This window comes from Girardinichthys multiradiatus, chromosome 3 (assembly GCF_021462225.1).
Source record: "Girardinichthys multiradiatus isolate DD_20200921_A chromosome 3, DD_fGirMul_XY1, whole genome shotgun sequence".
In the NCBI taxonomy this organism is placed as follows: domain Eukaryota; kingdom Metazoa; phylum Chordata; class Actinopteri; order Cyprinodontiformes; family Goodeidae; genus Girardinichthys; species Girardinichthys multiradiatus.
In genome coordinates, this window is record NC_061796.1 from 4,596,360 (window position 1) to 4,622,292 (window position 25,933).

At 37.2% G+C, this 25,933-nt stretch overlaps 1 long non-coding RNA gene across 1 annotated transcript; it reads right to left on the bottom strand.

Annotated features, from left to right (window-relative positions):
• Positions 1-5,063: 5,063 nt before the first annotated feature.
• On the bottom strand, positions 5,064-6,794 carry LOC124865425. Its single transcript, XR_007037586.1, has 3 exons — positions 6,660-6,794; positions 5,387-5,502; positions 5,064-5,283 (listed from the first exon to the last, which is right to left on the bottom strand). It is a non-coding gene; the product is annotated as an uncharacterized LOC124865425 (long non-coding RNA).
• Between the last annotated feature and the right edge of the window lie 19,139 nt (positions 6,795-25,933).

Genomic DNA, 25,933 nt, shown 5'->3' on the forward strand with positions numbered 1-25,933 from the left:
CTTTTTAAGAATTGGTTGAAATTGAACTAATTTGTTCAGGTCTTTTACCTATTAAAGTTAACTAATTTTCACCCAGAAATATTCCTTAAAATCTACCCAAATCATATGTATTCATACTGTTACCCCAATTTTAATGGGTAGATTCTAACAGCTTGTTTAATCAAAGGATATTTTATCACTGTTTAAAGAAAAACCAAATCGTAGCAAGTGATGGACGATTTCTATTTTCCATAATAGCTGTTTTTAATTAGATGTTTTGCTGTTGTGCTTGTTCTTGTTGTTCACTCTCTGTAAAAAATTAAACTGCTAAATTTACTCGAATATCAAAACTGCTTTCTGACTCTTCAGCAGGAATCATTCTCTCCATTTTCCATATTTGTAGACGGGTGTAGCAAACATGCTTAGCACACCAGAAGCCCCTAATGGCTGCACCCAGTTAAATTGACTGGAAAATGCTGTTTTAATTTCCGTGTTAATTGAAATGAACTAATTGTTAATATATTCTCAATCCAAAGAACCAAAATGGAATACATTTTCTCAGATTCCCTTTAGAAATTGCTTCAGAAATTATTGCTGTTTCCTGCTGTTTGTGTGGCCATGCATCAAAATATACAGTTTTTTATGTTTTTGGTCATCCAACATGAATCTGTTTTGTTCTGTTTATATTCAGAGCTACGGACAGTGAGAAGAAGTCCACTAGAAAACAATCGCTATTGTTATTTTTTGTAATTTGAAGCAGCAGAATTTTGTCATGCAGCTAAATGGGGTATTCTTCATGGTCTCCCTTCGTCACAGGCAACTATAGAAATTAGCCCTACGTTTCTCGGCTCTCACACATGGATACACACGCTTGCATGGACACAAGAAAAATTTCTTTTCTTCTGTCAGCATTCCTGGCCAACAATGGCTAGATTAGTGGACGTGAGGGCCCCCTCGGGGGGCACGCATTGTGGCACAGAATACCCTCGGCAGGAACAGCTGGTAGGGGTTAATGGCTACTGAACCTCTCAGCCGGAGCCCTTTCTCTATTGTGTGTTCCGCTCATGGGAAGGAAGGAGGCCGCTGACAGCTTCTGGGGTGTGAGGAACCCTTGGAACAGCACCCCGGTCAGCCCGAATGAGGAACGGGGCAGTGGGTGGGGGAAGGAGAGAAGGAAGGGGGGAACATTGATGGTTATAGGGAAATCTCTGAGGACCATGAAGCAAAAGCTGCACATCTACACGGCCGGTAGCTGAATTAGCATCAGTGTATATTCAACAGGAAACAATATGTGCTGGAACATGTGGGTGGCAACCTGTAAACTCTCAGGAAAGGGACTAAAGATGACAGTAAGGAGGAGGGTGCTCTATAATATGGGTCAACCTATGTTGTAAGATTAATTATCACTCAGGGTGTGTGCAACATCCTAATGATCCATTAGGTGTGGTCCGCTCTGTAACAAACCTGTGCATTAGTATTCAAAGCTCAGTATCCAAAGGAGTAAAGGCAGTCCTCAAATGTTGCTCCATGGCTGTCTTGTGTGTTTCATCCTAACAGAGGCTCTCCCCCCTGGGTGTGTGTGTGGTCAGTGTCTCCACGACTTGACAGCACCACACGGCTCTGGCCACATCAGGAGGTATCTCTAAATTTAATCCCTCAACTACTAGCCCCCCGCTGGGCAGCGTGGAGAAGCCCTTCTCCCTGATCCATCCAAGCCTCTCACACTCATTAGACGGCTGATTATGATAGTGTGCCGGTGTAATGTTTAATCGAGTCTGACACCTGATTTGCCATGTTACAAATCCTGTCATGCAAATTGAGCCATTTGTGTTGTTTGATATGGAGAGATGGCCTATGAAATGAAAGATTAGCCCTGAAATGAGGCACGAGGGACGTGTGCCCTCTGCTCCTCTGTGCTATGATCACAAGAACTAGAACAACCTTTCTTTTTTGAAGATGGTGTATTGTTTTTGGCCGGTAAACATTATATTAACATGATGTTTTTCTTCCTGTGGGGACATGAACAAGCAGCCTTTCACAGAGAAAATGTCTCATCTCTCTCTAGCAAACATGGCAAGCGTAATTGGCCTCGGGGAGCATGTTCTTTGAAATCACACCAGGCTCTGCCAACTGATGTAAATAATTCAAAAGTCTCCAGTCTCCCAGGTTTGAATAATAGAAGCATCTTCTGTGGCTCTAGCTAAACCACTGCAGTGTAAATGTGAAAATAATCCCTGACATGCCCTCTCAGTATTTCAGTTTCTCTGTAAAGACAAAACAAATGGGGGTTGTGAACACTGAGGCGAATGGAAAGTGTTAGGGGGTTGGTTGACATACAATTGGCCTAAATAAAATGGGGGGAGTGCACCACTTGCCATTTCTCAATGCCCCCAAAGTGACACCTGTTTTAAGAATGACCGCTCCCAATCTGAAGCAAAAAAGACAATCCAAACAAGTCCCCCTCGAATGTCTTCTGCGGCCTCACTTAATACTCCCCCTCTACTGTAAACATTTCATTTCCTCCTCCTGTCAGAAATGTCTTTGTTTATGGTTGTTGCTCAGGTTTTAATCTGAAAGACAAAGTCGGCCTCTCAGTCTCTGTCTTTTGTTTACTCCTTTCACATCTCTGGTGACAGCCTTGTCTTTGGAGCACTTTAAGTTCATCTTCCAGCATTTCTCGACCTTTACTAGGAGTACAGAGGTCCTTCAAGATGTGTTCTTGCGAGTGGCGACGGAGTGTTTGTCTCCTTGTCAATCTGAGGTTTATCTCTTGATCCACAGTGAACCACAATGCAACAAATAAGTAAATACATTTAAATAGAAATAAGAAGGTGCTTCACAGAAAAATAACATCAAAGACACAATGACAAGATACATTAGGGTAAAATAAAAACGCATAATAAGATCAAATAAAATTGAATACCAAAGCAAACTGAATGCCATTTTTAACAGCTGATTCTTCTGCTACTTCTTGAAGAAGTCCTTTGAGTCCACATCTCTCCAGGTTATTTCATCCCTTTTTGCCAGTTTGAACTCTCATTTGTACTCAAATGTTGCCGTTTCGTCTAGTTCTACATATATGTACATTTAAACAAACTTTTTTACTTAACCATTGCATATCAGTTTATTTTTCCTAGTAGTTAGGTGTTTTTGACATATTATGTAGATGAACAATAATACAAATGCTCAAATCTCAGGAATATTTTATTTTATTACATATTGTTTTTGGATACATTCATAATACACCATATTTCTGTTGGTGGTGATTCTGCTCCTGGTTGGGTCAGTTGAAGTATTAAAGATTATGACCCTTAATCAACCCAAAATAACTCAGATGTAATGTTTAACAGGCATATGCAACCACATTTCAATGCAGAAAGCTGTAGAGAAAGGATAAAGCCTGGACGTTTATGTATTTAATATATAATCAGTCTCATTAGTAAACTTATCATTGTATTTTACTTAATCAGGGAGCCCTAATTGCATACTCTACGGAAAGGAATAAAGAAAATGTATATATTATCATATGTATTCTCAGAATCATACTATTGAGACTTCAATAGAAAGTAGAATAATTATATTGTATAATTATGTTATGCTTTCAGGAATTAATTAAGTAAAGGAGGAAAAGAAACAAACATGAAATCTTACTTCTAAAAGGGAATTTCTGAAGGGGATTGAGAATGGTTCTACGTAACTAACTAATTAATAATAACTAACTACGTAATTAACTGATTAATATCTAATTTGTGTTTCATATTTAACTAAAACATTTCAGATTTTTGAGCATCCCAAACACTATAAAGATGTGATTAGATTAGAAAAAATATTTTAAAGTCATTGGCTGTCTAGGCGAGTATGAAATATGGGTATGAAATGATGTGCACCCCGTCCAACATGTCGTTTCGTACTTGAAAACTCGGGTACAGACGTCCAAATCTACGACATTACAAAGTGGAGAAGTTAATAAAATGACCAGAAAACAGCCTTTGTCATAAGAAATGAAAGTAAGATATTTAAGCTTGACAGTTTATATCTATGCTTGAGACTCATGTTTAGATGTAAGATTGGCACTACTTCTTGTGTTGCTGTCAGATTTGCCTTTAGTTTGTCATAAGTGAACTTTTACTTTAAGTACTTTAAATTCTTAGTGTTCTTCAAAGAATTGCTTAATTATTGCTTAATTATAGTAACTGTCTCAGTCTGATAGCATTGGATATAATAATCCTCCCATTATCAACATTCCTTAACTGGTAAATGTGTGCAGAAAGCAATAGAATCTTAGAGACAAAGCAATTCGGACCGTAAATGTCTGATCTCTTCAAAAAACCCAGAAACGAGGATTTTATATGTTTCAAACTGTTTCTTTAGGACTCAAATTTTGATGATTCACTGGAGCTTGAAAGTATAAAAAAAGGTTAATGTCATCAGCATGCATGGGCTGAAAGGAGATTCTCACAACATAATAACCTTGAATAAAAACACCATGGTATCACTGGTATTAAGACTTAAAGAAAACATGTATAACATTACCTATTTGTTTTAATTTAATAGAGAAGACCAATAATTATTCCTCACTGCTGCTAAAATAACACAAATGATTACAATAATAATAACAAAATTTTTTATTTATTTTAATTTTGAAACATAGACAAAATGGGAGTAAGTATCAACAATTTCATTTACCTGTTACAGTAATTTGCAAATTAGTTTCTCTGACTTCAAGAAATTTTAGGACAGAGGATTCAAATCTTGTTAGTGACAACTAAAAGAGGTTGTTTTATATGATTTAATGATTTTTTTAAACATACAGTATGTAAAAGAAATATAGGAAAACTCTGAGGCAAATAACATTCAGGAGCTGTCATAATGTTAACTGCCGACCTGACCCACATGCAGAGAACAACCAGAGACAGGAAAGTTCAGAGGGTAAATTTATTAAACACAAGCCCAGAAGACGGAGACCGGGACTGGATACCACTGGCTGCGGGAGAAGGTCAGAGTTACTACTGGACCTCAGAAAACGAGCCAGAACAGAATGTGCGGCTTACAGCTGAGAGCGGGGTGGACCGCCAGGGGGACAGGCCACAGAATCTGGGGTGTGTGTGTGTGGTAGTCTCTACCGCCGTGGCTGGCGAGGCGGTGCCAAGCGGAGGGCGCTGGGAGGGCACTGGGAAGGCGGACAGGATTCGCTCAGCTGGAGGACTGGACGGGGAGTCAGCAAAAAGGTTCGATCCAGGACTTGGTTCAGACAGAGTCTCTGTGTCTCAGGTCTGCTCAGTCTGGTTCAGAGGTAAACACCACCTGGAGGTTTCAGGACAGGGTAGATTAGTACAAGAATAAACAAAGGTTCGAACTTGTTTTTCTCAAACAAGAGCAGAATTTTAAGATTGGCCGATAGTAGTACCGCAAAGGCAAAACGCTCAGGCAAAGAAGTGCAGGCGCAGTCTCCTCTTATACTGCCCAGCTGATGAGCCTGATGAGCTACACCTGTCCCTCTCCAGCTCCTCCAGGCAACCGCACCTGGTGGTGAGAAACGATTAGCAGCAGGTAGATCACACCCCAGATCCTCACAGTAGCACTTTTTAAGTAAACTTTTAGCTTTATTTAGAAAGTCTAACAACCTGACATTATCTGGTTAATTAGTCAGGCTACCTGCTCCGACAGTCATTGTATATCACAGGTATTTAACTGTGATGCTGCTTGTAGCTTGCCATCTGTTGTTTTAAACAAGTGTTGCTTTAATGAGAGTGATAAGCAGTGCTTATCTTATTTTAGATACTCTGCAAGAACCAAAAAAAGTTTCTCTCTTTCAGGGCTTCACAGTTCTAGTTTGGGAGTTTTTACACCTGGTTCTCAGCACATCATATGGACAGAACTTTTTCTCCAGAAGATATGCATTTGGGTTTCTCTTAGAGTTTGCTCTTGTTGTTGCCACCTGGAATAATTAAAAATTGTTTTAGTTTTTGCAGAATATGTGGCGCATTGCTTTCTAAAAAGCTGCCGGAGGGAGGAACTCCGGTCACACCTTTGCATCTCTTTGAAAGGGTTTTAAAATAGAGGAACAGTATTAAGGTTAGATGTTTAAAATCTTTTTTTCTTAAAACCTTGGTTTTATTTTGACACAAAATACATTTTAACAATGAAAAAGCTTATCTATTTTTAAAATGAGGTCTGTGTCACGACACGTTAATAATATACTGTCAGCATGCGACATCTTGTGATCACACTTAAGCTACTGAGGTATTTGCTTTTAGCTTGAAACCCTGTTGAATCTATGTTTGAGACTCTTATTTTGAAGTTGTGTTGAGAATCTGCTTACAAACTGCTTATTGGACTGGCCTTCAGCATCAGTTACGGTTTGATTGGAAGTAATGTTGAGAATGAGGCAACCGGCTAACCTGTAGCTGCTAATGTTGGCATCTGCTTTGAAGTCTCCTTACAGTGCTAAACTAATAAAGAGCTTGAGATACATCTTCATGTCAGCAGCATGGACCTCACTGAGAACCCGATGCCACTATTTAATCTCTTTTTTGGTTAAGTAGAACCACTGCGCTCCACTGAGAAATAAGAATTTTTTCTAAAGCCTCTTTGGGGTAATAATGCACTGGTTTATACACCGTCTACTTGGAAGAGGAGAAAAAGAAATGAACATAAAAGAAAGAATAATTATTTCTCACTACAAAAAACAATGCCGTTTTGGTAACGTTGCGATGACAGGTATGTTGTCCACAGAGGAAAATAGCAGATCTCTGCTAACCAGGGTTGCCAGATCTGAATGACAGTTTCCAGCCCAAACACAACATAAACACCCCCACCTCAACAATATCTCAACCTCGATGTTAAAAGTAAAAAGCTATTACATGCATAATAAATAACACTTCATAAGCACACAACTATACTAAAACAAACAAAAAAAGGTTAAACAGACAGGCTCTCCACAAAGTATACAATCAGGCAACCAAATAACCAACACACAAAGATGGCTTTCCCAATCATGTTGTCATAGCAATCGCGAAAAAGTTCCAATACCAACATAAATTGTAAATCCAACTTGATGCTGTCTTTTGACTTCAAGTCAAAGCTTAACAGTAAAGGCCTTTAGGCCAACGCACTTCAGTGTAGCTTAGGTGAACTCTAAGCCCCATTAGGGTAATTTACAATTGACATTGACCAGGAGAGTTTCACAGTGACACTTGATTCACCAATAACTGCCACTGACTGATTATGTTTGACATTCTCCACATTTCAAAATAAAGGTATTAATGATATGAGCACAAGGCACAGTTGGTAGCACTGTTGCCTTGCAGCAAGAAGGTCCTGGGTTCGATTCCCAGCCTGGGTCTTTCTGCGTGGAGTTTGCATGTTCTCCCCGTGCATGCGTGGGTTCTCACCGGGTACTCCGGCTTCCTCCCACAGTCCAAAGACATGCCTGTTAGGTTAATTGGTCACTCTAAATTGCCCTTAGTTGTATGATTGAGTGTGTGCGTGGTTGTTTGTGTGTTGCCCTGCGATGGACTGGCGAACTGTCCAGGGTGTCCCCCGCCTCTCGCCCATAGACTGCTGGAGATAGGCACAAGCTCCACCGCGACCCACTATGGAATAAGTGGTAGAAAATGACTGACTGACTGTTATTTTGTTTTCTGCCACACAATGACTATTATTTTTATTGAACTTTGCTATGAATACTTTCTAAAAACCAACTAAATGTTGTAAAAAGCAGCCCAAATTTTAGCAACCCGCCCAAAGCTATTTTTTCCAGCCCAACGTGTTCAAAAGAAGCCCAGTTGACTAAAACCTGCCTAATGTGTTGCTACCTCTAGTTTTTTAAAACAAGTTTTGTTGTTTTCTTCTACTGCTCATGATATAACCCTTGATTTCTATAATCTGCTGTGTGTGGCGCCACCCATATAGGGACCAGTCATACCTGGACAGAATTATTGTACACCAATTACAGACTCTTTAAAACACAGCTTGTGATTTTTAAAACCATTTTTCTCATGTTTCTGCAAACAAGAAAGGAGCATTAGTTTTCCTGAAAATATTGTTAAAATCTCATCTTGCTCTCATGAAACAAGTATAATATCTCATTTGTAAGTTGGACACCAGAAAGCAGTCAATGCCTGCTCATCAGCACAGCAGTGTAAGCAAATTACACAGATGCCAACAAACACTCAGGGACTTTTTTATATATAGAAATTCTCTCTTGGTGTGGAAATTAAACACTGCAGTGATTTCAGTGGCTTCCGGCAGACTGCCAGGACAAAGTTGTGAGTTATTGCAGCAGCAAAGGCCTTTTATGTGAGTCAGTTTATGTCTCAATGGAAAGCTACCTGTTTTTACAAGTCGTCTCCTCTGAGAAACACCTGTACTGAGCAACTGGCTCATTGTTTTTCTCTTAGCTACATCGTAAAAGATTGAAAGACCAGAGAGACAACACCGGGCAGGTTTGCTGAATCACTCATCCTCCTGGCGCCACTTGGCTGACTGAAGAGTTCCTGTCAGAAATACTCCATAATGACTGATGAGGGATTATGGATCCTGTAACTTGTTATTCTCTGTTTATTGGATTGTTTTGCCTTGCAAGTAGCAGAGACTATTTTTGAAAAACTAAAGGTAAAACTTAAGACACTGGGTTGCCTGTGTCCACAATTTCAATACTAACAGAAATATACACCAGTTGTTTATGAGGTTGGCTATTGTGGTCGAAAAGCTTTAAGTCATTGTGAAAGACAACATTTCCTCTCCAGCTGGCAATGCAAACACAACATGACATATTTTCAGCTCAAGTTACAGTCAAGCTCCCCTTATCTGTTGTTTGTGTAGCACAAAAAGGAGTGACCCAGTGCCTTTAGGTTAAATATAAATGTTACTGTTTTCCCAAACAGCCCGGAATATTGTAAAGTTATTGATTAGCTGTCACGTTTGGGCGACGCTTATTGATGATTTGAGAATGTGAAAGTAGCCGGCAACCTGGATGTAAAGAGCGCGATTTATTGCCCAGAATCTCTCCAACAATTTTATCAAAAGCCCATTCCACCATGACATTTTTTTTCTCCCATAAATCAACGAGGGGAAATGTATCAGTGGACAGTAGTGAGAGATAGATGAGCAGAGGGATGAGAGGGTCAGCAGAGATTTTTCACTGGTCTTCCAGCCGTTGCCTCGCTTTTTCACCTTTATGAATTGGTCTTTTACTGACTGGCTGGGCCTTTAATTTGTCCAACACACTGAAACGAAAAAACAAATCTCCAGCTTGGGCAGCCTTTGCACATAAGATAATGTATTGAATGTTAAAGCTCTGCAGCACCAGGTTTGTGAGGTATATTTGGAAAGCATAGAGTTTTGAAAAAGTATTGCTCTAAGATGGATAGTCCCGAATGTTATTAATATCCAAGATATATCTGAAACTGGTTGTAATGATATGAAAAATCAAGGATTTTAAAAAAAACAGATTTGTACAGCAGTTAGCATTTTTAGAAAGAAATTACATAGAATATGTTACTTTATTTCAAAATACAACCAAAACAATGCAAAAATTTCCAACTTCATATTCTTTTGAAGTCTCATATGCTTTGCTTACCTTTCAGAATAAATGTAAATTTACTATGAAACAGTATTTTCCCTCGTTCTTTGTACTTCCCATTTTGTTGCTTATTTGATGGATTTACTTCTTTGTCATTGCTCTGACCACAGAGTGTTGGTGCACCTACAGTCCATCCACCCAATCTGATTTGATTGAAGGCCTTAATTTGCTATGCAGCCATGTAAAGTAGGGGCCTTGAAATATCACACTGACCTTGGTGTGGAGCTTCTGATTCATTTTGCCCTGACATAATATAAACAGATGAGATTTCTCAACAGTCAGACATGTAACCAATATACTCATGCATCTCTTATCTTGATATTTTTAATTCACTAATGAAAGTCATGCAAAGTTGTTGTGCACCACTACGGTACTTCATTGTTTTTGTCAATTTGTGTGCATCCCAAAATTTCCAAATGGATTTGGTTTACTTTAAGTATGACATAAAATGTGCACAAATTGTGTTTATTTTGCATGCAAATAAGTCACTTTTCCAATTTTAGGCAGACTGAAAAGGATATCATTTAAATTTTGTTTTATGAATTATTACTGAATATTGTCGTATACTGAATAACTACACATTCCTAGTTAAATCTTGTCTGTGAGCTTTTTTTTAAATGATTTCCATTGATGATACTGCTTGAAGGTTGTGGCATAAAAAATTCAACTCTTATTTGCAATTAAATAAATGGGAGTGCAACGCCCTTTGCAAGACAATTAGATCCAAATCATATCCAATTAAAGTATAAATTATAGCATAAAAATCTATTCAAATTATTCCAATGCAATCACACCGTATAATGAAAACAAAGAGGCTACACAAAGTGAAAGGCAGCAACAGCTCAGTCAACAGTTTCATTTAGGAAAGAGACAGAGCTAAACACAGGAGCACAGAGCAAAGAGTACTTTTTTGTGGCACTAGTGGCCTTTATTTTGCAGTATACGGATAGGGAATGGGCAAAGAGGGTAGGGGGAAAACATGCAGCAAATGTCCTGTGGTCGGGTATCGAACCCTGGAGGTCAGCTTTGAGGACTCTCTATATATGGTGAGCATGCTCTACCAGTACACCACATGCTGCCCCAAGCAAGAGTACTTTTTACAAGAAAGAAACTGAGGACAGTAATTGACATCAGTAGCTCTGTCCATCTTGGAAATAGGCACAGCTAAATACAGACGTACTGAACTATGTATACTTTCTTTGGGAAATAAAAACATCGAAAGCAAACAAAAGAAATGGCAGCAATGACTTTGTCAACGGCACCATTCAGGAAAAAGAGGCCTAACGCAGAACCACTGAGCCAGGAGTACGTTTATGGGAGAGTAATACAAAGAAAGTACAAAAAAAATAACAGTAGCAAAGTTAAGTCAGTGGCTCTGTCAAGGAAAGAGACACAACTGAACAGAAGGCACTGGGTATCTAAAACAAATAGAGTTACTGATAGCAACAGCTCTATCAACAGTTCCAACCTGATATAAGACACAGGTAAACACAGAAGCATGGAGCTAGGAGTAGTATTATGGTAAAGAAAAAATAAAAACAGCAAACAGCAGCAATATCTCCATCCAAGAGACACAGCTAAATACAGAATAACTGGGCCAGGGGTATTTTCTATTTAAACAACACACAAAGAGTCAATGGCAGCTATAATATGTAAATAATGTGTAAATAAAAGAAGGGAACAGTTGAGTGATTAAATGTGGCCAGTTTTTCCTCTGGCAGTCTATGCCTGTAGCAGCATAAGTCCAAAGACAGCTCAAGGTAACATAAGCCACTGTGTGTATAAGCTTTATAGTGCAGGAAGGTTTTTAAGACTAGTCTCAATAACAGAGTGCCTAGTTCACTGCATCTCCTGGTCCCAAAGAATAGTCTGAGTGCCGAAGGCCCTGCACTCTGGTCTCCTATTCTACATTAAAATCTTTAGTCCACTGTAAGTTTCACAGTAAATAGAACATAATAACTCTAGTGTTAGAATGTAGCCACCACTGTGTTTTAGGCACAATCTCACCCAGACAGGTGTGTGAAACAGTTTTGTGCTGAATTGGCTCAGTCATGTTGTCAGGTGACATTGTTGGCATACTTGTTTTCTGTGTCCTTGAAGGCAGAAGCAGTGAACTCCAGTGATCGGTGGGCCGCCCAGTGTCGTCTACCTGTGTGATTTACTGTCCTGTTGTGTTTGAAGTCGGACAGACGGAATTCACTTCATTCTGGCTCTTTGTGATCAGTCTTCCCAGATTACAGCTCAGGTGAGGCCCCTCACCATCAACCACAGGATATAGGATGTACCTGCCTCTCATAGCCCCTGGACATTGTCCCTGAACTAGATATCCAAAAAACATTTGTAACATGACACAAGTATTTTACTGCAAGACCCCATCTGATTAAACATGCAGAATCTGCACCAGATATAAAAGAAACACGAAGATGCATTAATTTTGCAATCATTGGGTTAAAATACGTTTATTGCTTGGGAAGAGCCTGAAGCTGTTGAGGTGGGGTGTTTTAACCTGCTTTGGACCCAGACAGCACAGCATGAGATTGGCGTCAGTGGTGCTCTCTTAGTCAGACCTGTTCTGCACCCAGAAATGCAAGTAAATACATGCGATGTGTTTAATACTGGTTGCTTTTCACAACATAAGGAGCTATTTCTACAAGCACCAAAAGTGTGTGCTTGGAGTTTAGTTCTTTAAAAACAATTTTATCATTTTTTTTACACTATAAATACGTTTGTTTTTTATGCATCAGAACATTATAAATATTTATGTAGTTTTCAATTCTTCAGTCCTGTAGCCAATCAGTCATCAGTTTATCTGAGCTGTGGGACAGAGTGATGCTGGCATTTTCCGACTGATTGGGGTCAATAAGCAAAAGGGGTGAAATCCTTGTGTTTTCCACAAAAACAGAACACACAGAAAACAGTCTGGAATTTTGTCCTCCTTGCACATCATTTAATGGGGTGGCCAGATTTTCATAGACTAAATGACAGCTTGATTGTGAGGTGCATGAGCTCACACTGAATTGGGACACTGATTTGGTGCCTGTTAGAGGCGATCCACAGAGGGGGGATGAAAAAAACAGAATGCAATCAACACCTTTGAAAGTTAAACAGACAACAGGCATCAAAGAAACTGATTGGTAAAGGAGCTGATTCTTCAAGAACAAAAACAACATTAAATCTGGAAATTTCAACATGCATAGACACAATCAGACCACAGACTTAGTGACATCCTGCAACTTTCATTCAAAAGACTGAGCTGATAATAAAAGTAAATAATCTGATTGTATTTTGCATGTTGAGGTAACATCTATTGCATTAAGGGAAAAAAAGCAGAAAAGACACTCCAACTGAGGATATTTTTACATTTATGAATACTGAAGTCTGAATGCATCCTCCCAAAAATATTATGGTCAAAATATTTAACAGCTTGACAACAATGTCACACTATTGCATACGTGCCTTGTGTTTCAAAAGCATGTGAAGTTATACGGCAATAACACTTCAGCATAGCTTTTCTATGCATCTGACACTGTAGCAAATGTAGGTGATCTCCAGTAAAGCCAGGCTTCCACATATTTTTTAGACATGTTATAAAGTTATGCAGCATACGCATTGCAACTCAGAGGTACCACATAAAAATAACATTTCAGCCACTGCAACAGAAGTGCTACTCAAATGTTACTCCAATGATGATTCACTCACCACAGAATGCTGAATGCTTGGAAAGCTTGAAGCCCTTCCAACAGCAGGGTTGGTCAGCCTTTCTTCCGAGTAATTCAGCTAATCATTATTGACCACTTGACCACTACCTTTATAGAAGCTTGAAATTTCAGCCAAAGATGGTCAGGCGATGGTTTCGTGTAATAAAACAAAAAAGAAAAACTAGACAGTGATGCAGCTGACGTAGCACCTTCATGTAAATTTCACAGTTTTTATTTCTTCACTCTGAGACTCCTGTAAAAACATGCATTTAGACAGGTGGTAAGATAAGAAGCAAGCCAAAAGAGACTTAAGATTTTAGGCTGACAGCAGCAGCATACAGATATGTAGACCTATTTTGTAGAATTTTCATATTTTTTCATGTTTTAATCTTTTATTCTTAAAACTGAAACTTAGCTGTTTGGCATGTTGATAGACTCAATTATTTTAATATTATACTAAGATTTTGTAAAGCCATTGGATAACTTTTTTTTCATTTTTGTAAATTATATAAGTAGAAATGACATATCAAATGTCATCTAATTATCTTTGCTGTACTTTCATAGGTGTTACTACTTTTAATTGATTCAGAAATAAAGAAAAAGTTTAGTAAATAATATGTCCTTTTTTATTGTAGGAATGGCGAGGTCAACTTCACAACATAAAACAAGACTTCAGATGTTAAAGAAGCCTTTTATTTGACAATGATGTGGATGAGTGCTGTGAAATAAACATTATTACACTGACTCATATTACCATGTGTCAGATAAAGGGCTTTGAAGTGTCTTTAGCTGACTAAATAACTGCTATTGATATTTTAGCATCTGAATAGGCATCCTTGACTCTCAAAGCTCTTATTGTTTTAATTTATTTGCATCGGCTGTTGTTATCAGCTAAGATCTAACCAGATTTAAATAATGGATAAAAGGCCTAATGTGCAGGGGAGCTAAAATGAGCTTGCTTTCCATCATTGTTTAAATGTTGCGCAGCTATGTTATTCTGCACCCTAAATTCACATACATGAATGAAATAAAACATTGATAAATTGTTTCTCTTTTATGCTTATTAAAATACGTATGAATATCAAAATGCAATTAGCTAAATTTCGTTTACATAGAAAAGCCTTAGATTTGTATTTTAAGTCAAATCGAGATAGAGGAAGGATGCTTTCTAACTACATTGCTGTTCATTCACGGCATACCAAGTGTCGAGTGGCCTGTCAGTAGGAACCAATGTAATAGTGCATAAACCTAAAGTGAATCTCAGTGTAGGGTTCTCAAACCAGCAGTAGGTCCCAAATTGAATTACATGCACATTTCTCAGCCACAAAAGGGAGCCATCGCTAATTAAAACCATGTGATTGATGACAGTGACGCTTCATGTCAAAGGTGGATAAATCGCTCTCACAGTCACTTTGCTACATTGGCTTCCATCTCCCACACCATAAGCTACTGTACATCTAACACTTCTTTATCTGTGGGGAGGGAAAAACGGAAACTATTCAGCCTTGCTGAGTTAATGCTTTATTGAGCATTAGGCCTTTAATGCTGCCCACAGCTTTATTGCCTCATATGTGAAATAACCCTGAGCAAACAATTACTTGAGAGGGCCAACATGAACATATGCACTTCAGCATATGAGCTGATCCTTCTATAACCTTCTATGAGCATACAATACAAGCTCCTAATTATGTTAAGTTAAGAAAACTTTGACCTTCTAAAAGCAAAACTGTCAACCTTGTTATTCAGACAGCACCTTGTGAGTAATCGCTCTCTAATGGGTTTCATCTGCAGTCTATATTTCATATACATGCCAACTTAAATGTGTCTTTTTAACCCACACAGTTTTAAGGTATCTAAAGTTTATTGTTCCTTTATTTTCTGATCCGATATCTTTTTTTTCAACACAGGTAATCAAAAATGAAGCGGCATATGGCTTTCAGGTAAGACCTGAACTATAATACTATTACAGCAGTTTAATAAGTGGCACCTACAAATATGGGTGCTATGGCTCTCTACCCAGGGCAGCATGGCACATGGGGTGGGGGGGCGGGTGTGTGTTGGGGGGGCTGAGCTATATTTGTATGTTTTGCACTTAATCATTAGTTGTATGAAAATAACAAACATTAACACCAGTCCTATGGTACATGTGTAGTGTTATATGTAGTGTACAATAAAATGGTTACAGGGTCGTGATTTCCATATGTTGCACAATTTGTTTAGATGCACCAAAAATCTGCATGTGGCAATTTTTGAAAATCAGTTTATTTTTTTGTATTTGACACGATGCTTACTGACTGGCAAACTGCAATCTTAGGCAATAGTAAGAATCTAAATTTAAAGAAGTGATTGAAGCCCATGTTGTGTCACTTGAGCAAAGGTCAACATAGAAGAATGGTCGTTCCAGGAGTCATGGATGCTCCTTTGTACAATGACATAGTTTTCTAATGGGCATATCATGTAATCCTGTAGTTTTGAAAATTACGTGCATTTTACGCATTAAGCATGAGCAAAACATGTGTTTTGCATGTGTTTCTCTTATCTTGTGATTTAATGTGAAGTTTAATCACATTCACGTGTTTACAGATGTGATTTTGCATCTAAGGGGTGAGCTATAATTGTATGTTAAGTAAGGATGGACATTCCCTCTATGGTGTGCACACTGCCAGGACATACAGCGGATTTGCTTCTTAGGTTTAGGGTTTTTGAAGGAGTCTTTACTGCATTTGGCTGTCTCTCCAGTGATCACATATGCTTTAAATCTTATCTATATATCTATATTGAGCAATTTATATCAGATCTATCATTTAGTTCTTAATATTTCTGATAAGGTACATAATCAAAAGTATTTTTGTTGTCTTTGTTTTTTATGTTTTTTGCAGGATTGACCTTATGGATTTCGTGGTTGCTAGTGGTTGGGCCTTGCGGCATCACTTATGGAAGAACCGCTTCTAATTGTAGTTCAACAAAGTAATTTCATATTTTTATTTTATTTACTGCATATAAAATAATATTAGGCTTTGAGAAACTTTGATTTGAAAATTTTTCTCAAGTAGTACAATAACTTAATTCTTACTAGGCATTTGTTTAGCTTGTATAAGGGTATAACTCGCTTATGTGGCACCATTGAGAGAGCAGTTTGTGTTGCAGTTTGTATGTGCAAATCCTTTGACTGCATTTGTTTAGTTGATGTTCGACATTTAACCCTAACCCCTTTACACTTGAAGCTCACTTGGAATTCCTGCTTATTGAACTTTAGTAAGCAGGCATTACTATCTTTTCAGAACCTGCTAAGCCGAAGGCACTAAAAATAAACATTTATTGTAAATTCTGTGTTTGTTTTACATACATGCCAATCAAAATTTTAAACTGGCAGGAAACTACTGCAAGTAGAGACGTGATTTTGTTTAAATGATTCTTGGAACCGCAGGCAATTAAAAAAGCCACACTGTAAAAAGTCTACCAGTCTTTGTAAACTAGATTAAATATTATTACCTATATGCTGCTGTCTAAGCAGGACACATCCTTGCTGCCTTTCTATAGGTTGACCATTACAGCGGGCTAAAACTGCTGTCTTTGACCAGGAACAATTTTGTACTGTTAAGCTGCACACAAGTCGAATCCTGTCAGTGGGTTAGTTTTGTTCAAAGGACCAATTAGTGGGTCCTACCTTAGCCTGCAGCTAAAAGGCCTAATGGTTAGGGGCATCCACCTGAGAGGTACAGAGCTCTCCCCACTGGGCTTTAATTTGAGAGAGGGGTGGGTGGAAGCTTCTGAGGCTTTTACCATTACACAAGACTTCATTGTGGCTGCTGACCATTTGATCTTAAAATAATTTACTTAATGATCTCACCACGGGAGCAATTGGTGCTGCTCGATTAGTCTGCAAGGTCTAATGGACATGGGAAAGAAGAAGGAGGAGGTAGGGGAAGGGAGCAGGGGGGATGGCACAGTAAGGACTAAATGAATCTGCAACCCAGAGGTGGTTCATTTTCCAGCAAAATTAAAAAATGAAATTATTTAATGGTTTGGAGAAATGAAGCTGCTTAACCAACTTAAAGGGAGTAAAACCTTTAAAAATTTCTTAAGAATTAAATCTTGACAATCATCACAAACTAATGATTGCAGATTACATTAAAGTAATTAGAATCACTTTTTTATAGACTGCTTGTGTTGTGTAGATCTTGATTTTTAGCTTTTGACACAGCATTTAAGTTATTGTTAATTACGTAAACAACACATGCTCACATGAAATGAAATAAGCATGTGAAACATGTGGACGTTTTCCTACATTTTACTACATTATGTAATTTCCACATGTGAAACATTTGCTTCCTGTGTCCACGCTATGATGTGAAACGTTTTCCACTGCTTGGATTTAACATGTTACTACACATTATTATTTGCTCATGTAGAAAATTGTTGATAATGTTGATAATGTCTTATTGCCCTGGGTTTGAATCACCTCTTGGAATCTTTCAACAATGATGTGTGCATGTGTGGGTTCTTACTGGGTCCTCTGGCTTCCTTCCACAGTCCAAAAATATAACCGTTAGGTTAATTTATTACTCTAAATTGCTCTTAGGTATGAGTGTGTGCATACATGGTTGTTTTTCCTGTGTGTCTTTGTGTTGCCCTGTGATGGACTGGCGACCTGTTCAGGGTTTAACCTGCCTCTTGCCCCATCACTGCAGTAGATAGCTGGCAGCTCCGCAGTGACCCTACCAAGATGAGCAGGTATAGAAAATGGATGGATGCCTCCCTGCTAAAACTTATGCATGGTGTGTCAGTAGCACAGACAGTTGTTAAATAAAATTCTCATACAATCAAAATTTACTTATATTAGTCTCAAATCTTTAAAATACATTTTTCTAAAGAGTAATTTCACCAGGAAGCCTAAATTTCCCTCTTTATGAGTCAGAGGAATACATCACAAAAATATGTTTATTCTCAGAATCAATATTAATAACTTAATAACTTAAGTGTAAACTGAATTATTCTATTGCATCCAGTCACTAAATGAATCACTCATTAAACTATTAGTAATCACACTAATATATTGATTAATTAACTAACAAAATATAAACAAACTAACAAATAGGAACAACTTAAAGGATATTCTGACAGGAAATGGAAATGAACGCTCAGATTTTCTTTAGGTAATAAATACTTAACTTTATCAAACAACCTTCCTGAAAGGTTAAAGAATATCATGAAAAATAAAGTTCACGCAACTGAATTTTAACCAAGCTAATCCAGGTTTGGTTAGCTCAGCTGGGCACAACTTTTGGTTCTGTATGATGACATGTCAGTTTATCATCGTGTCTCTCTTGTCTTCTCTGTTTGCACAGAGATGAGAAATGTTTTTGACACGTTGGCACTTAGATAGCAGCTATCATAACAAGGTGAAAGAGAATTTGTCATTTCAAACGTTTTTTACACTTCTTAAAGGGAGAGAATTAAAAGACAAAGCTCAAATTATACTACTGGTTGGAGGAATTTTCCTTTGAGATTTCACATGCACTGAAATATTCCTTGCAGCGTAAGGGTTGCATTCCGTTGAGTTTTAACCTTAGCAAAACAAAACCTCATGAACTTTAAAGGGCGTTAAAAATGTAAGTGTTTTAAATAATTTATTATAACAACAATAACAGTGCTTTTTGGACAATCTCAGGAGCACCATTTGTGTTATTTAGTCAGTATAATTTCACCTTTTCAACCCTCTTTGTCAGAATACGTGAATGATTAAACCTGTGCGTTAAAAAATAGGTTGAAGGTCTGTTTTTGAGCGTTTCTTAAGATACATGTGAATCCTGTTCTCCCACAGGGTTGTTCTCACAGATTTTCACTTGTTACTACACTATTTTATTTTTTGTGAAAACATGTTTTACATGTGAGAAAATTTGCTTGTGAGAAACACGTGAACATTTTCCTACATATGGAAGGTTTTTACAAAGGGTTTTACATGTTACAGAACAATATAATTTCTACAAGCTAAACAGGTGAACATTTTTCCACGTTTTATATTTTACTGCATAATTTCCAAAGTTGAAATGCATGGACGTTTTCCTAAGTGTGAAAGGTTTTCTATATGGTTTACATGCTGCTACAGCTAAGCCCAACACTTTTATACACCCTGGCAGATTTTGGTTCAAAGTAATATTTTATTTTGACCAAGATGCTTCTTCTGACTGGAAGTAATATTAATGTTTTGGAGTGGCCCAGCCAGAGTTCAGACTTAAATCTGATAGAGAATCTGTGGAGGGAGCTTAAGATTCGGGTGCCAGCAGAGAGGCTTTCCAATCCTCAGATTTGGAGCTCATTAACAAGGATAAATCACCAAAATACCCAAAGAAACATGCAAAAAGTTTTGCACTTAATCATAAGTTGTTGTTAACAAACATTAACACCAGTCCTATGGTACATGCTATATGTAGTGTACAATAAAACAGGTTACAGGGTTGTAATTTCCATATGTTGCACAATTTGTTTAGATGCACCAAAAATCTGCATGTGGCAATTTTTGAAAATCAGTTTATTTTTTTGTATTTGACACGATGCTTACTGACTGGCAAACTGCAATCTTAGGCAATAGTAAGAATCTAAATTTAAAGAAGTGATTGAAGCCCATCTTGTGTCATTTAAACAAAGGTCAACATAGAAGGATGGTCGTTCCAGGAGTCATGGATGCTCCTTTGTACAATGACATAGTTTTCACATGGGCATATCATGTAATCCTGTAGTTTTGAAAATGACACGCATTTTACACATTAAGCATGAGCAAAACGTGTTTTGCGTGTGGTTCGCTTATCTTGTGATTTAATGTGAAATTTAATCACATTCACATGTTTACAGATGTGATTTTGTTTATAAGGAATTTATGCTTTTCTTCCTATAAGGCATGTTTTTCCTATGGCTTTCAAGCATGTGAAAAATTACCTTCAGTTTTTTATTATACTTAAAAATTATACAGTTTGTAATTTTCAATCAGTAAAGCACATATTCCTAAAATACAGTTTTGGGGAAAAGTGGTCATCTTGTGGCAAAGTGTAGAGTTGAAAAAGTCAATCTACTTCCAGCACCCAGTTAGATGACTTAAAGGCTTTCTTGACCTTTGTGGCTAGGTAACAAGCCACCGAGTGAAAGTAAGGGGTGGAAGAGTCTAATGCAGCCATTAGAAGATCAGGCAGATGCATTCGGGTAAGTCTGTACAGTCATACAGCAAAGCCCTCGGGCAAAATATGAAAAGCGGAAAGGGAAGGATCGGTGATTAACACGGATCACTGCTATTAAATCGGCAGCAGGGTTGTTAGCACACATGAAGTTGTCTGTGTCATGTCATGACAAAACCAGCCTCACTGGCAGGAAGGAAACCAAATAAATCTCTGAATGGATGTTTTTTTAATTTTGATTGGAAGTTATGGCATAATTACTGTCATCACTTTTAATGATGAGCTACATCTGTTTCCCTTGTCGATGTTATTACTCTATTGGGGTAAATTGTAGATAGTAGTCATTGTCAGAGAAGTTCTGCAGGTTAGTGTGTATGGAGACTAGCAGTAAGTGTAAGTTTACGTTCAAGTTCATACGCTGGACAAGTGCAGCTGAAATTGGAATTCACACAACTATTAGTTAATATCAATAACAAATGATTGATTTCCAAATCTTTTGTCCAAGAAAATAAAGAATTACCTTCCCAAACTTTAATTAAAATCAAATAAACAGAGCAAATTGATGATTACAGAGAGAAATACAATTCTATTTCTCTCTAAATGATATTCACCCTACTCTCTTGTCCTTATGCTGAATAAATAATGCAGTAATTATAAAACAATGTGTATCATGTACAGTTAGTGCATGAATGCAAAAAGCATTTTATATCTGCCTGATCAAAAATTTCAATGCAGAATAAAACTGAGCTATTTCTGCTGCAAAATCCCTCATATAGGCGCGTGTTTGTAAAGTAGCCATCTAACTGTAAGGCCTCAGATGAATTTTAATCATTTATTGACTGTTACCACCACAACCACTGACTGGCAGTAATCCTTGATCTAGGGCCCTGTCGGAGACCATGAGGTGTGCATATTAAAAGTTTTTACAGAGGCACTACCACACCTGGGCTCCTCTTATCCCTGAGCATAAATCACGACTTGTGAGCAGAATACCTCACGGAGTGAGCCAACATTCCTCCGACCGTGCAGGGATTAGGAAATCAAAAAGGGCACGCGCTCTGCAAATGCTACTCAAGGCCCCGAGGAAGCCCCAGCCAAGGAGGCTCTCTTTGCCCTGTCATTTATAATGGTGCTGGACTGACAGAGCCCCCTGGGACATCCCCTGCTACAAACCCCAAACCACTGACTGCTTGTGCCATCCAAACAGGTACAAATTATGGTCTAAACAAAGCGGAAGAGCTACTGCAAATTGCAGGAAACGATCTCTTGTGTCTTCATTATCTTGTTAGGGGTTTTTAGAAAAATGTGTTTTCAACAGCATGGAGCAGAGACAACCAGACTAAGAGGAGGTTTTCTCCCAATAGGGACAAGTCAGGTGGAATTTATTTTCGCACCTAAAATAACATTTGTGGTGTCATTTTCTAAAATGTTTTTTTTATGGCACATGCATGTGCTTACATTAGAATTTCAACGTAAAATTAATGTATTACACAGATTCAAATCAGAAAGGAAATCTCATATATTACACAGATAGAATATAGATAAATGTATATATAACTTTCTCTTGTCTCAGGTTCAGGATTGACTTAACACAAGTAATGTGACAGTTGTAGCCCATTTCTTGAAAAAGTATGTATGTGGTGGCTCTTGAAATGCTGACTCCAGCCATGGTCCACACCTTGTGAATCTTCCCCAGATTCTTGAGTGGGGTTTGCTTCACAATCCTCTCAAGGCTACAGTTGTCATTGTTGCTTGTGCACCTTTTCTTCCACACCTTTTTCTTCCACTAAACTTTCCATTAATATGCTTGGATAGAGCAACCTTCATCGGTAATGACCTTTTGAGTCTCATTGTCTCATTCTCCTTGTGAAAGTAACTGTCTCCTGGACAACTGTCAAGTCAGCAGTCTTCCTCAGGATTTTGTAGGTTACAACATATTCTTATCTTAACATTAATATAACAAAAAACATTTTTTAAATTAGTTTTGTGTAATATACTGACTTGCTGTGAAGTTTTTATCTCTGTAAGTAAGGTTTTAATATCTTGCAACAAATGCATCAATTTTTGAATAGGTTAAATTCCTAGTTTGCTCTCCTGCATCACCTAATAAGCCTGAAGGGAAAAAAAAAACTATACAGTATGAAGAACAAACATTTCCCTTGCAAAAAAAAAAAACAACAAAAAAACGGTTTTCTGCATCTTTACCCAGTATTTGTCACAACATTGATAAGAGTAATTTTCACTTACGGAGTGAATGATTATACAAGTACACTATATGGAAATAAAGGACCCACCTCAGGTTAAGGCTGATTGACAGAAACATTGTTTGCGGGGACTTCCCTCCATTTTGAGGAACCCAGAGTAGTGCTGGGCTTTATGGCATGGGGGGCAGTGCCAGTCTCTCAGGATGCTGATTAAATAGGATAAATCAACCCCTTAAATACATCCCTGCCCTGCCATCCTAAATAAACCCTTTCTAACCGGCCTCAACCCAATCCTCCCATTTATCATTTTTTTTATTTTATTTTTTACAAGATGGAGTTTTTTTTGCACATTTACTGCAGTTATTTTAAAAATGCATATATTCATCCTTTACAATACCTAAAATAAGAATGAATTTAACACTAATAAATGCCATATGGTCCAAAACCTTTAAGCTGTAAGGTAATGAGTCCCCTTAAAGCCTTTGTTTCTCAGAGGAACTCTTAAAAACAAGCCCTTCGGGTTAAACGGCTGGCTGTTGCACTGCCTCTCCCTTAGGACTCCCTCAGGAAACCGTATCTATCAACAGATGACCTCGGGTGTACGGGCTAACCAATTTGTTAATTCCGGGGCTTACATAACACCCTGTAGGGGCTTTAGCACTATCTCTGAGGATATGGCGAGATCTGCCAGCAAAGATTTCACTTTTGTCAGTTTTGAGCACACACAGTACTGTGGATTTTTAACGTTCCCTATGCTGCACATGGGCGTTAATTCACCACGGGGTGAAATTCCCCACTTGTAGACTATTATTTGTCACCATCACATGGAGAAACAGGTGGAACACTAACTGACAAGATGTTATTATTTAGTCAATGTGATCAATTATTTTATGGCCGGTAGGTCACCCAGCAATATATGCATACAATGTTGTCCAACACCAGCCAACTTTCTTTATCTATCTATCTATCTATCTATCTATCTATCTATCTATCTATCTATCTATCTATCTATCTATCTATCTATCTATCTATCTATCTATCTATCTATCTATCTATCTATCTATCTATCTATCTATCTATCTATCTATCTATCTATCTATCTATCTATCTATCTATCTATCTATCTATCTATCTATCTATCTATCTATCTATCTATCTATCTATCTATCTATCTATCTATCTATCTATCTATCTATCTATCTATCTATCTATCTATCTATCTATCTATCTATCTATCTATCTATCTATCTATCTATCTATCTATCTATCTATCTATCTATCTATCTATCTATCTATCTATCTATCTATCTATCTATCTATCTATCTATCTATCTATCTATCTATCTATCTATCTATCTATCTATCTTCAAAAAACAAGTTTAAGGTGAAATTATTGTGCTGTTTGTTCATGTCAACTAAAATCTGTCGAAAGAGAAAGCAGCGCCCTCTGCAGGTAGTTACCCCACACTGAAAAACAACCTTAAAAACTCAGATAAAACCGCTTTATTCTAAATCAGAGGTTTCAAGCCAGATTTTCCAACAGAATGAGACCAGCAATGGACAAAAAGAAGAATGTAATGTGGTTGAGGTTTAAGTTGGTGTTGGTGCTCAACTTTGTCAAAGACAGCATTTCATTAGATGCTATTGCTAGATTTGTCTGTCACATGTTTATCAGATTTTTTAATCAAGATTACAGTTGCACCTATGATTTCTAATTAATGTAGGCATGAAGTTAAGTCACTCTTCCAAATTCAATAGAAAACATTAAAAGAGAAGGCGTGAGTTCTAGTGAAAGCGCAATACTATGTAATCTGATCTAATCTAATCTAATCTAATCTAATCTAATCTAATCTAATCTAATCTAATCTAATCTAATCTAATATAATATAATCTGATAATGTTTGGTCGTTTTTATTTTATTGTTTTGTTTTACTTTAATGATTGCTTTAATTGTAATCTTTATTGATTTATTGATTTATATATGGTATTTTTGCAATGTTAATTAGTAAGCAAAAATGATTTTTTACTCTACGAATGATAAAGGTTACAGACCCTCTGTCCTATATGAATCAACATCCTGAATCTTTCTTGGTTACTTAACAAAAAATTTATTTTGCTTTCTTCAAAAAGAGAGAAATGAGTGCGAATTTTAGGTGTGAATTAAGACTTTATAAATTTCATATGATCGAGCAGTGAAGATAGTTTCATAATTGTGAATCTTTCTGAGTCAAGTGTTGATTGTTGAAGTTGAGTTTATTTATCATTGCCTGGAATCAGCTAGCAGAGGGTGACTCTGGGGTGAACCTCTTGCTGGCAAAACAACTGTTAACCTATAACTTTTATTTTTTTATTATCTAATTGTATTTGTCTATATTATAAGTTCAATGATAACTAATAACTTTTGTGGTTTTCCCTTTGCCCTGTTTTTCTAAAGCCAACCTTTGGTTCCTCATAATAATGGGTATTTTAGAAGCATCATGATTTTTATGGCAGATATTTAGTAGAGACTGGAACTAATAGCTAGCTTGCAAGTCTCATATTAATTAATTAAGTTCTTATTAACAAGTGACTGAAAGTACAAGGGGTCGTCATATTTCAAATTGTGAATTTGGTTCTTCACAGAATGCAACAGGAAACATGCCAGTCAAGACGTTATGATGACAAAGACACAGTTCTTAATGTAACATTTCAGGGAGAAATCCTATTTTATCTGCAACAATGCTCTGTAGAGGGTTTCCCTTAAAAAATACATTTTAATTTACTACCAATTGCCAACTTAAGGAATTGTCTAAAAGGTGTTCGACACATTAAATTAACATTTTACTTTTTCCTATTGATTTTCTAAGTAAACAAAACAAAGTTAAATAATTACTTATCTTTACCACCTTGTGGAGAATTGCCTAAACCAGCTGTATTAGTTTATTTGTCCTGCACATAAGTTTGAGGGGTGATATTCTTATTATTCATGTCTTATCAGCTTTGTTGGAAGATTCCAATGTGGCTTGTTTGTCAGAGTAAAAGTACCTTTTGAAAATAACTTTTAAACAGGTATTAAACATACTTTTCATTAAGCCCACATCTCTGTATTAAATGTTTTTTGTTTTATTGATTAGTGGTTATATACTAATCTTAAATGTGGTGTTTTCCTTAGCTGTGAAATAATCATAATTAGCAGATAAATAAAGGCTTGAAAACATCAGTGTGTGTGTAATTATTAATGTATATAATGTGGTTCACTTGCTGAATTTAGTTAATGAAATAAATTAACTTTTTAATAAAAAGTGCAATTTATTGAAT